Source organism: Marmota monax, unplaced genomic scaffold (assembly GCF_021218885.2).
Source record: "Marmota monax isolate L192 unplaced genomic scaffold, Marmota_monax_Labrador192_F-V1.1 WCK01_AAM20220418_F8-fsc00474, whole genome shotgun sequence".
Classification (NCBI taxonomy): Eukaryota; Metazoa; Chordata; class Mammalia; order Rodentia; family Sciuridae; genus Marmota; species Marmota monax.
Window position 1 is genome coordinate 150,513 of NW_026692897.1, and position 14,187 is coordinate 164,699.

The 14,187-nt window shown below is 41.4% G+C and overlaps 1 pseudogene; it reads right to left on the bottom strand.

Annotated features, from left to right (window-relative positions):
- LOC124096818 (eukaryotic translation initiation factor 2A-like) overlaps positions 1-12,708 on the bottom strand; it is a 32,893-nt pseudogene extending 20,185 nt beyond the window's left edge.
- Between the last annotated feature and the right edge of the window lie 1,479 nt (positions 12,709-14,187).

Consider the following 14,187-nt stretch of genomic DNA (forward strand, 5'->3'; position numbering starts at 1 on the left):
CTTCAATAATCCCTTTTCAGTCACATCAAGTTGGTAGCTTGAAATGGGCCATGTTAAGAATATTTTGTCACAGAAATCAGAAAATGCTACATATTGGGACTTTTCCCCACAAGAAGTTGGTTAAACATTTATCAACACACCACTAGGAGGAGGATACTGGGTGAATTTTTCCATCCTAAAGCTGAGGGTACTTGTCTCCCTAGACACCTGGAAGAATAAGCAAAGGTCCTAATCCAAGGTTCAAACCTGCATGCATTTCACATGTTTCAATCTACATGTGTGAGAAAACTTGGAGCATTATTTAATATAATTTATGTCACTTTACTTTGGAGCCCCATTCTTAGGCATAGAAGGATATGACAAAAGAAAGATGTGGGAGAAGGACCTCAGCTTGACAATTAAAGTTATTTTTTTCCTGTGTTAAAATACCCCTCTTTAGGTAAATACTCTACCTGTTTGAAGTTACAAGGGCTCTCTCCCTTCTCTCTCTCATTCCAAAGATGGCCTCCTACTGACGATGCAGTTCATTTTTCTGTATGGATGATAGAGAAGGAACCCTGGTCCCACAGGCTGCCTCTGGACCTTGATGGTTTCTCCTGGACTGACTTTCATGCCCTGATGAGACAGTCTCTCATGCCTTAACATCCTGTCCTGACTGTCCCTCATGGGCACCCTATGTTGGTTCAGCTAAAGGAGTCAGCTGGTCTTTGGGAGAAGCTGATGATCAGGATACCCACTGTGGCCTCCAGCATTGGATCCTAAACTCTGCTGCCTCTTTATCCTCACTCAGAGCAGGCCCACTGGTTCTCTCAGCACCTCCTTGACTTGTTGGGACTTCTTGGGAGCTTTCTTCACCCACAATGGGAGGTTGGAGTCCTTCAAGTCTGTCCTCTGTCCCTCCCAGCCACTAACTTTCCCGTTTGTAATCTACAGCTTGGGCAGTGCCATTTTTCTTAGCTGGAGCACCATGCTGGATGGAGTGTTTCTCTAAGGAGCTTGAGATCACCCTGAGTTAATTCTCTGCCAGGTTCTTTCTAAACTTTTCTGGTGCTTCCAACAATAGTTCTTTAGGCTATAAGGTGTTTGCCTTCTCCTCTCCCACAGTCTCCATCTGCTCCCTGGATCTACACTGAATAAGTTGAAACCTAATTTAAAATATTATGATTGCTATACAAAGTCAGCTTCTACAAAACCTCCCTATTTTCTTACCTCCTTTATAAGGCATCCAGGAATAAACAATCTAATGATTGCTAATAGTTTTCATTGAGTGTTCTGTATGCAAACATTATTCATAGTGCTTGACAAATAATGTCATTTAACATTCAGAGCTACTCTGTGATTTAGGCGTCAAAATCATCCTAATTTTGTAAGTGAGGTAATGGAAGCACAGAGACTCCTAAAGATGATAAGTGGCAGATTCAGGACTCAAACCCAGGCAGTCTGGCTCCTAGGCCACACTCTTAATCACTATAAAAAGTTATCAGCTGAGGGCTGGGGTTGTGGCTCAGAGGTAGAGCACTTGCCTAGCATGTGTGAGGCACTGGGTTTGATCCTCAGCACCACATTAAAAAATATTATTATTATTATTATTATTATTATTATTATTATTATTATTATTATATTTTTATTATTATGTGCGCTCGCCTGGCATGCGTAGCGTGCTGGGTTGGATCCTGAGCACCACATACAAATAAGATAAAGATGTTGTGTCAACCGAAAACTAAAAAATAAATATTGAAAAAATTCTCTCTCTTTCTCTCTCTCTTTAAAAAAATAATAATGAAGGTATTGTTTCAACCTACAACTAAAAACAAAAACAAAAACAAAAGATATCAGTTGAAAACATTGCTTCCAGAATGGTTCCAGCAAGCCCCTTTAACCAAGTTGCACATACTGTTATGGTTTGGTTTTAAGGTGTCCCCCAAAAGCTCACATGTAAGAGAATGCAAGGTATGGGAGATAAACCTTGCACATGACTGAGTCACACTCCCTGGCTGGGTGCTGAGGCATCGAGTCATAGGAATTGGCAGGGCTTTCTCCACAGGGGTTTTGTTCATTACTAAAACACTCAGAGGTCACTCCAGGGAAACTGGGCTAATTGGGCTGCGTGAAATAACCACACAAGAGACAGAAATAAATACCTTTTTCTTTGGGGTTGCTGTGATGTCTCTTCTGACCACAAGGGTCTGCAGAAAGAGAGAGAGAGAGGGCCCACACGTGCTAACCCCTTTTATTTGAAGCCATTCAAATGAGGCAAGGGATCAGGTTTCAGGGGGCTGAGTCTAGCTTCATAATGTCTGCTGTCAGCAGGTTGACTGACATCTAGGTAGGACATGTCCAAGGGCGCAGTAAGAGAAGGGGACACACAAAAGGTGTTTCCATGGAACATTCTATCCCAAACAGGGCAAGGGGTAATATAACAAAGGAAGAGGTGAGCATATCTCCACCCATGAGGATGTAGTAAGACACACCCATGCACACCATCCCTTGAACCCAAGAAGGGTGGGGAAAGCCGTCCCACATTTCTGAGCCTCAGCACCTAGCCGGGGAGTATGACTCAGTCACGTGCAAGGTTGGTCTCCCACAGCAAGGTTTGGAGGAAAAATGATCCAGTTACAGCCTTAACCTAATTAGTGATTTAATCCCTCATGGGATTAATTGAGTGGTAACTGGAGGCAGGTGGGGTGTGGCTAGACAAAGTAGTTCCTTGGGGGCGTGGCTTTGGGTATATATTTGTATCTGGCAAGTGGAGACCTCTCTCTGCTTGCTGATCACATGTGAGCTGCCTCCACCTGTCACCTCTTCAGCCATGAAGTTATGCCTCACCTCCAGCCCCAAGGAATGGAGCTGGCCTTCTATGGACTAAGACCTCTGAAACTGTGAGCCTTCAAATAAACTTTTTCCTCCCCTAAACTTGTTCTGGTCAGATCCTTTAGTCACGTAATTGATAAAGCTGACTAAAACACATCTAAGCTCTTCTTCTCAGAAATTCTAGAGCTTCTGCAGATGCAACAATGGCTCAGCAAAATTAAATCTGAAACAATGCAGGGCTTCATATTTACCAGAAGGGACATACCATTAGAACCAACAAGTGAGGAGCGGGTTCCCTGAGCACAGCTGCCGTGGAAGAGATCTTAACTGGATGCCTATTCTGAGAGTCAAGTTCAGACAACCACAAACGAACAAGGATGCAGGGGCTGAGGCCTCAGACTTTTGTATTGTTTACAGAATGAGAGATTAATGTACCCCAGTATTAGAAATTATAAAGGATCCAAACACTTGCATATAAGTAGAAAAATTACAGAGCTACAATGTAAATGTGTAATTAATTTTAGAATTTTTCTTTTTTCAATGTATAGAGGGAAAAGTTCTTTTAGGAATTGCAGGAATTTCACATTCCCTCTACCCTGTCATTTAATTTTAGCACATCATTATTCAGGTCACTGTTAGATGTCTCAGCAAGAAATCTATTTTCTCTTTCTAGTGTTACTCTGTCACCACCAGTTCCTTTGCAGCCCTTCCCATACAGTGGGGTGTGTGGCTGTAGCAGTTATTGGCACTGGTACCTTTTGACATTCTTCAATGTTCTCCCCTGTGTGGCAGGGACCTCCATACCGGGAACTACAGTTTATCGACTTTCTTGTCATCAGGTTCCAGGCACATTTTACATTCTCACCAGAGGAACGCTCATGAGACTCCGTTCTGCAGTAGCAATGGCTGGATGCATGCCTGGGATACTCAGGTGAGGAGTTTTCAGTGTTTCTGCATTTTCTTGACCCTTAGACACCAGGGTGGGTGGAGAGGGATGTGGAAGACCTGTGGAGATGGCAGCATTTGCCTATATGTCCCTGCCTCAGTGACAGCAGCTTTCTGTTCTCTGTGGCAATAAACCTGAAAGCTATTTGCTGTCACCCTGATTTTCAACTCTTCATATTTTAAAGTATTTTTATAAGCACTTATTTCTTAGACTAAATCTGTTTATATTTGAGACATCCCAAGTAGTTTTGTTTTCATAAGAGAAGTCAGATTTTTACAGTATTTGTGTAATGAGATTTCAGAAACGTGACCTCCAAAAATAGAAATCTGGGAATGGCCATCTGACCAATTCAAGTTTGAGGGCAAGTGTGACTTGACGCTTGTATAAAATGGGATACTGCTTTCCATACCAAAAGGTGGCAAAAGTGACTCAAGTTATCACCTATGGATATGCCTGTCATAAAGTGATTGCTTATATTTAGCAAAGAAGCAGGGACCTCAATTCTACAACCTCAAAAACTGAAGTTTGCTAAATTATACGACCTTAGAAAATCTCCATATGAGGATGCAGTCAGACAACAACTTATCACAGCATTGTGAGACCTTGAGCAAAAGGCCCAGTCATGCATTGTCCAGACTTCTGACTCACAGAATGGTGAGTCTAGCTTGCGACCCGCACTGGCTTCATGAAAGAAGGTTTGAACTGTGAGCAAAACGCTAGGGAGTATTAAATTAAAGAGACAAGACTCTAATTACCTTTTAAACCAGGATGGCTTCTCCTAGCTCCAGCCTCCAGCTACCTAATGCAGTAGCGAGGTTTACAGTAGCGAGAGAGAGAGAGAGAGAGAGAGAGAGAGAGAGAGAGAGAGAGAGAGAGAGAGAGAGAGAGAGAGAGAGAACACGCCAGGGAGTGGACTTTTATTGAGGAACAAAAAATTCTGGGGAAAATCCCATCCAATGAAGTTTAAGGGGACAGCATCCCAAGGTCAGGGGCAACGATTGGCTCTTTGGGGCAGTGGTCAGACATGCCTCTGCACGGAAAAGCCCTCAGAACTGGAGAAGGGTGGGGAAAGCTCTGACACAGCTGTGTCTAAGCACCTCTCACCCAGCCAAGGAGGTAACTCAAATCATGTGTGAGGATGGCCACCCACAGTTAAGCTAGTAAATGGGTGTTGTTCTAAGCTGCCATTTGTACTAAGCTGTTATGCAATAAAATAAAAGTGATTACTTGGGTGAATTCATCACACATTATAGATTCAATATATTAGATCAAGTAGCTGGGAATCACCCTAACAATTTTCTTGGTTGATGGAAATATAGATTCCAGGTGGCCTACATTAAATGAAGTTATGATCTCAGTATTGCATTGGTATAATTAGAAGGAAAAGTTCCAAGATTTAGGGAGAAATTTATGTTGGGATAGGTTTTTACTCCTTCATTTTGTCTTCCAGAAGATTCAACTGATACTTTCTTCATCAAGGCATTAGAAAAGAGAGCGCTAACATGTTTATAAAGTTCTGCAGCAGCTCTTTGCCAGATACAGTGGTGGGAGATCTGACCTTTGAAACAGGCTTCCTGATGTTGGTGGGCATAGTGAGTCATAGACAGTATGGTCAGAACTGTAATCAGGGATCTTTGACCCTAATTGGTGTTACTAAAAATGACATACATAATCAGCCTACTAAAATCTCACTTATTTTGGATAAGTGAAAATATCTGGCTGATTAAACAGACAGCTTATATGAGTTACCCCAGTGGAAAGTCTCAGTGTCTCACCTAACTCCCAGGCCTGCACTTATTCATAAGCCTAGAAATAGAGGGAAGGCAGAAAGATCCAATGTTACAACATTGTGCCATGGATCTTCCTCCTACCTTTCAAAAGGGATCTTGGTCGTTTATGAAGGTGACAATGCAATGGGAAAGAGAAATGCCCAATCCTTTCAGGCATTATCAGACACTGGCAGGATTGATGTTAACATCAGAAGACCTAACATCAGAAGATGTTAACATCAGAAGACCCCAACTTTGAGTATTCCATACTTTTAGGTGGGAACCCAAGAAAAATAAGCCCATTTGCAATTTACTTTTGAAAAGATACAAAGTAGTTTAAAATGTAACAAATCAGGAGGCTGTATGGAATCTATGTAGCCCTAATAGAAACACAAACCTTAGAACTTTAGACCAAAGGCAAACTTCTTCCATATCCTTTGTCTTCCAGAAGGTTCAAGCGAAACTTATCCTTTGATAAACATCTGACTTGATACTCCATTCTCTGCATTTAAGAGTTCAGAAACATAAATTACCCTTTATGAACTTGATGTTTTCTGCAACACCAAAGTATAAAATTGGGCATATTTAACAGTACCTACGTCATTGAATGGAAGTGGCATATATAAATTTGTGTTCAAGTATGTCCTCAAGACATAAATAATAGACCTGAGGAGGCCAACCAAACCTTCTCTCTCTCTCTCTCTCTCTCTCTCTCTCTCTCTCTCTCTCTCTCAGAATTTCTCTCTCTCTCCCTCCCTCCTTCCCTCCCTCTCTTTCTCGTTACTGGGGATTGGACTCAGGGCCACTTAACCACTAGGCCATAACCCCAGGCCTTTGTATATTTCACATAGAGACAGGGTCTCCCTGAGTTGCCTAGGACCTTGCTAAGTTGTTGAGGCTGGCTTTGAACACTCCATCCTCCTGCCTCAGCTTCCTGAGCCACTGAGATTACAGGTGTGCACCACCTGCCCATCTAGGCCACCCAAACTCTGATGACATCTATTTCAGCTACATTTCCAACCTCTCCTTCCATAAGCACAGTCACATGGAGAGTTTCATATGTCCAGATGACTAGGAAAGGGAAGATTGGGTTTCTTCTGGTTTGTGGATGGTTCTGCAGGATACACTAGCGTGCTGCTGCCCTCTCAGGGTGGCCTTGAAGGATAGCTGTGCTCACTGGGAGGGAAATCCTCCCAGTGAGCACAGCATTGAACAGTGCATCTGCTTACTGATTTTACTTGGGAAAAAAAAAAAAGATCAGAATTACAGTTTACCCTGATCAGTGGGCAGTGGCTAACAGTTTGGCTATATAATCTAGGATTGGAAAGATTATAATTAATGAATTGATGATAAGAAAGTCTTGAGAGGAATGTGGGAAGGGCACAGATGGGGAGAAGCAGAGAGGGTTTTAATGGTTGGTTTGACAAGGTGACCCATTCTGTGGATGTCAACCAACCTCTTTCTCCAGCTACTCCAGTGCTTTGTCAGTGGGCTCGTAGATATAGCAGGCTCCATGGCATGGATGGAGGTCATATATGACTCAATAAGGTGGTCCAGAAACAATTATGCCACTGCCAAGTGTTTAGCCTGCTAACAGCAAAAATCAGAGCTGACCCTGCTGTATGTCACCATTCTCCAGAGAGACCTGGTGTGAGCTTGACAACATGAATCTGTTCCAACCTGAAGGTGGTAGTGATTTATCCTCATTAAAATAGATATTTGCGAGGCTGGGGGTGCAGCTCAAGCAGTAACGCACTCGCCTGGCATGCACGGGGCGCTGGGTTCCATCCTTAGCACCACATAAAAATAAAATAAAGATGTTGTATCCACCGAAAACTGAAAAATAAATATTAAAAAATTCTCTCTCTCTCTCTCTCTTCTCTCTCTCTCTCAAAAAAAAAAAAAATAGATATTTGCCGGGACTGGGTTTGTGGCTTAATGGTAGAGTACTTGCCTAGCATGTGTGAGGCACTGGGTTCGATTCTCAGAACCACATACAAATATATGAATAAAATAAAAATCCATTAACATCTAAAAACAAATTAAAAATAGAATAGATGTTTGTCTTCCCTGCCTACAAAACTTCCACTGGCACCATTCTCATTGGAAGTATTTAATGCTTCATTTATTATCATGTATCCCTGACCTCATATTCTGACCAAGGAAATCATAATGACAGGGGGGGGAAAAAGTCATAGAGAATTCCATTTTCATTTTCAAAAGAGGTAGTACATCCACACAATAAAATCCACAAATCTCATGTGCACATTTCAGTGAAGTTTTACACATGTCTGTATCCATGTAATCATTGCCCAGATAAAGTACAGAACACTCTTATCCTCCCTTGTGCTTTCTCTCAGTCAGTGTTTTCCCCAAAGACAGCTACTATTCTGTCCTTTATTACAGTAGATTAACTTCACATGTTCTTAAACTGCATGTGAATGGAATTGTACAATATGTGCTCTGCTGCTTTGACTTCTTTTAGTCAACGTTATATCTGTGAAATTTGTTAATGTTGTTGCATGATTCAATAGTTTATTATTTTTTCACTATTAGGTAGCATGCTGTTGTAGGGCTGTGTCATAACTCACTTACTCATTGTAATATTAAGACTTTAGGCAATTTCCAGTATGATGTTCTTATAAATAAAGCCTCTGTCATACATGTATTTTGGTGGGTATAAGTATTCATTTCTCTTGGATATATATACTCAGAATGGAATTGCAGGGTCATAGAGTATGTGTGTGTTGAATTTTAGTGTTGCTAAACATTGAGTGTATCAATTTGCACTCCCAATAACAATGCATGGGAGTTGCAGTTGTTCACCATCCTTGTCAGTACTTGCTATTGTCAGTCATTGAAATTCTAGTCATTGTCCTGTGTGTGTAGAGATATGTTCTTAGGGTTTAAATTTCCATTTCTCTGATAAGCAATTATATTGAGTCCCTTTTCAGATGTTCACTGACCATTTTGATATCCTTCTGTCAAATCTTGTGCCCATTTTTAAATTGCACTCTCTTTTCTTATTATCTGTAGTCCTCCTGTATTTGGTATACCAGTCCTTTGTCATATGGACTTATTGCAGTATCTTTTCCTGTTTTTGACTTTTCTTTTTGTTTTCTTAAAGGTATTGTTAAGGCAGTATTCCAAAATCCCAAATAAAACTCTGGGTCTTTTTGAAGTAAATACAAATGATTTATTCTGGCCAGGACCAAGGGAGCACAAAGCATACAGTTCTGCAACCAAGACACTGAACACAGTGATGGGGCCACTTGAAAATAGAAAACAACAAGTAAGGGGGGTGGGAGAGGCAAGTAAAATCATAAGACATATTTCATAAAGTGTTACCAAGTTCTTATAATTGTCACCTCCTGTACCTACTCTGGAAATAAACTAGCACCAACTCCATAGTTTAATATATTCATAGTGTGCTTTTGTTTCTTGGAGATGGGGTGGTAGCTAAAATTTATAATGATGATAGTTAATATTAATTAAGCACTTATTTTGTGCCAGGCCCGATGTGTGCATTTCACACATGCTAGTTCATTGTATTTCCTCAACAACAACCCTGTGGGGAAAGTGTCACTATCTCCATCTCACATACTAGGACCTAGGGGCACAAAGAGGTTAAGTAACATACTCAAGGGAACACAGCAAAATTAGATCTCAATCTAGAATTTTTTCTCCAAGACTCCCTCCTACACCAATCTTTCTTCCCCCACCCACCCCCAATATTTTCCATTATCCAATCTATGGCCACAGCCATCTTGTACTGTCATGGCCTTCGGGGTGACTCCCTCTATGACCCACTCCATGGTTTCCACCATGGCTTCCTCTGTGTTCATGGCTTTTGCTGTGGCCTCCTCCATAGCCATGACTCCCACTGTGGTTCATTCCATGACCATCTCCATCACCCATGCTGTGTCCAATGCCATGTGCTCCTGCAGGTCCAATCCCAAGTCTTCTTCCAGGGTTCAATTCATTTTCCAGGCTGTGGAACATTCCAGAGCCCATGCCTAAGTCCAGGTCAAGACTAAGGCCAAAGTTGTGATCATGGGGGTAATAAGTACCTCTGCTTCTCAGGGGGAAGGAAAAGTCCCTTTGAAAGAAAAAAAAATATTAAAAACTTAAGTACCATCTCTTATAATATACAAGCCTGTTTTGTCAATGTGAGATTTTTATTTTTCAAAACTATGTCTTTTCTTACCATCATCCTTACTGTGCTCTCTTTCTCTTTTTGTTATTTCACTCTTATTCTCTCTGAGAAATCAATCTCCCTGACACTATATTAATATACCCTCTTTATGTGAAGACTCAGGCCCTGGCTCAGCAGCATGGTCAGGTTACGTGTTGGACTTTCAAGACAAAGGTAAACCACATCCCTGTGTGAAAGGCACAGAGACCCACCTGAAAGACAGTCTTTCACTTTGTCAGCTAAGAGGCTGAGACAGGCCTTCAGAAAACTGTCCCTATACCATCTTGAGATCTCAGGCATGAAATCCAGAACCAAATCAGCCTGGATAGGGTCCCAGATCTGTCACTCAGCGCCTGTGCTGAGGCAGCTAATGGAGCTCCAGATCCGAATTGTAGAGCTGATCAAATGACAGTGCATTTCAAAAACGGCCCCAAGCCTCACACAAACAACTAATTGAAGTTAGTTCTCATTACCATTTGACCTCGCATATAAAGTTATAAAGTTATGTAAAATTATAAAGTCACTTCTATATGGTGGGGATTTATTTTGGTACTTAAATAGGGAAGGTGGCTGGGAATTCCCATAAATTGACTACCATATGCCAACCCTTTGTTGGTGTAGTATGTTTTTTGTTTTTGGGGGGTACCAGGAATTGAACTCATGGGCACTCAACCATTAAGCCACATCCCCACTCCTATTTTGTATTTTATTTAGAGGCAGGATCTCACTGAGTTGCTTAGCGCCTCACCATTGCTGAGGCTGACTTGAACTTGTGGTCCTACTGCTTTGGCCTCCTGAGCTGCTGGGATTTTAGGCACGCACCACCACACCAGGCTGTATAATATGTTCTTAATTTGTCATTTTGATCAGTGGTGTCTTGATCATCATTTAACAATTGGCTATTCAAAGGGGAAAATTCTGTTTTGTAAGGTTTGTTAATTTCAATGATATAAATACTTCCACCAGAGAATATGTCAAGCTATCAATGTGAAGTCATTAAACTCAAGTTGGAAAGAGATTCAGTGGTCCATAGGGGTCTCTTATGGACCAATATGACTTGGCTTCAGCTTGCCAGTTATTTATTCTCTGCTTTATTCTTTACGTGTGAGCTTACTCACAAACTATAAGAGAAAAAAATTATAAATGTAAGAGCAGTTTGAGAAAAATATGTGTTCAAAGAAATATCAATTTCTGAAAGCAGAAATACAGTGGGAGATCAGAGAGTAACTACCACAAATCCAACAAGAAATAGCAGAGAACTCATGGATACCAGAAATTTATTAAAAAGCCAGGAGCAGTGGTGCATGCTTGTAATCCCAGCAGTTTGGGAGGCTTGAGACAGAAGGATTATGAGTTCAAAGCCAGCCTCAGCAAAGGTGAGGCACTAAGCAACTCAGTGAGACCGTGAGACCCTGTCTCTAAATAAAATACAAAATAGGTCTGGGGATGTAGCTCAGTGGTCCAGTGCCCCTGAGTTCAATCCCTAGTACCAATACAAACAGAAACTTGGTAGATGTTATGCAGTTGGATCCTGTACCTTTTTTTTTTTTTTTTTGGATGACTACATCTTTGTGGTCCCTATTTTCATTTTTTAATTTGTTCCTGTTAGTTCTACACAACAGTAGAATCCATTTTGATACAATTATACAAGCATGAAATATATCTTATTCTAATAAGAACCCCATTCTTGAGGGTGCACACAATGGTATTTTCCTACGTGTACATAGGAAAATTATGTTAGATTTATTCTACTGTTTTTGCTGGAAATATTCCAGTCCATACTGGCTTCTAAGAAGCCTGCCATGATATTGCATTTGATGATATATCACCCTTGTACAAGATAGAGCCAATGTAATGCCATATCTTGTACCAATCATTAACATGTAAGTGGGAGCAAATACAGCTGTTAAAATCCACTCCCCATCTGGGCACCAAACAAAACATATAGAATCAGAAACCACTAGTTTAGAAATAAATGTATAGTTTTTAATATTCCACGTTTCCATTTGTTCCCTCAGGTTTCCAAATACAACTAGTATTATTACATGTCCATGAGGGCTGCAGTAGGCTTCATTGTAAGGGCCAAACTCAAACCCAGGGTCACATTTCAAGTTGAAAAGTGTTGCTTTGGCAGGCCTAAAACCATGAACAGCAAAAATCTCAATAGAACTAGAATTCCAACCTACATCCTGTATGGGGTTAATTTTAGTCATTGTACTACCTCACTTTCTTCCTTGCTACAGCAGTGTAGCATTGGATTGGTTCTCCATGGTAGGAAGCGCCTTCTCTTGTCAACATCTATACAACTATTACCAACACAAAAGTAGCTTTTTTTATTCCATAGCATGGTAAAATGATCAGCTTTGAGGAAACTTTTAAAAGAACTTTAAACTTTCAAAGGAACACAGCTTTAGAGCTGTGTGGAATCCAGCAAACTTGGATGTTGGGTGTAATCTAACAAATGAAGATGTAACTTTTCTTCCTGGAACATAGGTGACTTATGTGGTTGGGGTCCATGTGATGAAACAAAATTATTAATTTTTTGCAAATGTAATTTATTTGCACTTGTGTTTAAATTGTTGCTTTTGAAGAAGTAAACTTCACTGTTTTTTTTTTTCTCCAATAAATTATTTGAAATATATCCTAGTTTTCACACCATGAAGTTTAGTTTGGTAATTCTAGCTGCCCCATCTTTAAAAAGTAGTATAAGGCTGCTGTGCTTCCAGGACAGTGGTTTGGGGTGAGAATTAAAAGAAAACTGCCTTTGAAAGCTTGAAGGAGTACAGTGGTTCATTTTTAATGACAGTGAGACTATTTACTTTTCCTTTTTGTCCCAGGGAAACAAGGTCCCATCCTTACTAAAGGTATAGAGTTTGTGATTTTTCCTAGATTCCCCTTGAAACCCTGTGCTATCTGTAAAACAGGGTGGTCCATTGCCTACATACTGTCCTGATCCACACTGCCAACAGCAGAGTAGAAGGTGCCATATTGTCCTTGGGGGAAAAAGAGCTCCATGCCATAATTCCACAGTCGCATTGCTTAGCAGTGTGGTAATTGTCGCATTCCTGGCGACAAAAACACTCAGGGTCACTCCAGAGGAACTGGGCCATGCAAAAGAACCACACAAGAGATAGAGATACCTTTTTCTTTGGGGGTCCTGCAATGGTTCCTGAGACCTTAAGAGTCCATAGAAAGAGAGCGAGAGAGAGAGAGAGAGAGAGAGAGAGAGAGAGAGAGAGATAGAGAGAGAGAGAGCGAAAGTATGTGCTGACCCCTTTTATTGAGAAGAAGCCATTCAAATGAGGCAAGGGGTCAGTTTTTAAGGGGCTGAGTCTAGCTTCATGATGTCTGTTGTCAGCAGGTTGACTGACATCTAGGTAGGCCACACCCAAGGGCACAGTAAGAGAAGGGGACACACTGTTTGACCAGGATGCAAGAACACTGACTCCAATTAAAATCAAATTAAAGCAAGCTTATTATTTCGACCGGCCAGGCTGCCTCTCCCACCCAAAACTGAGGGAACAAGACAGCAGATGCAGCTTTCCTGCAGCCTAGCTTTATAGCCCAGAAAGTTACACAAAGGGGGGTTACAGATAGCAAAACTCTGACGAGCATAACACTAATGGTAGTTTACATTTTTGCTGGCCCTGACATCAGAATTTATGAAGGTCATTAGAGCCTCAGAGAGGGCTGTTATCTGGTCAGAGAGCCAGGCATGGGTGAGATCAAGGCACGGGCAGGCATTCCAAGCAGGTTCAGAATTTGCAATGATTTATAGTAAAGCCGAAATTATCTTTTCATGGCTTTGTGGTGAGATGGCTCCCAATTTTAAGAGAAAATCAGGTTGGGTCTATCAACACAAAGGGCGTTTCCATGGAACATTCTATCCTAAACAGGGCAAAGGGGTAATATCACAAAGGAACAGGTGAGTGTAACTCAATCCATGGGGCTGCAGGAAGGCACACCTATTCATGAAGATACATTTTGTGACATGTTATGACTTCCGGGATTGGGGCAGCCATCTAGGGCCACTTTGATGTGGCCAGATCATGGGAAGTGACTGACCGAGCCTCAACCATCAGGGAAGGAAAATGCTGGTCACATAGTGCAACAGCCTCCCACAGGTAATACTGTTAACATTGACAGAGTAAGTGTTGTAAGGTAAAAAGAGGCAAGGCACTGAAGACAGCAGGAAACAGTTTTATTTGGCTGCTGCCAGGTTCAGAGGGTACAGCTTTTGCTGTAATCAATCAATCACCTGAATCCCGAGTTCAGGGAGTTTCAGAATTTTATACCCAGCATGTAAGGGGAGGGGCTCAGAATTTCACAGTCTGCAGAAGTTCATGTAAAAGCAGCTTTTTCTTTCACTCTTCTGGGCAAGTTAACCCTTCAAGGACAACACATGAGAAGGGCAGAGCTTCTTCTCCCCTTTCTTTCCTCCCGCTGCCAGCTCTTACCATGGAGCC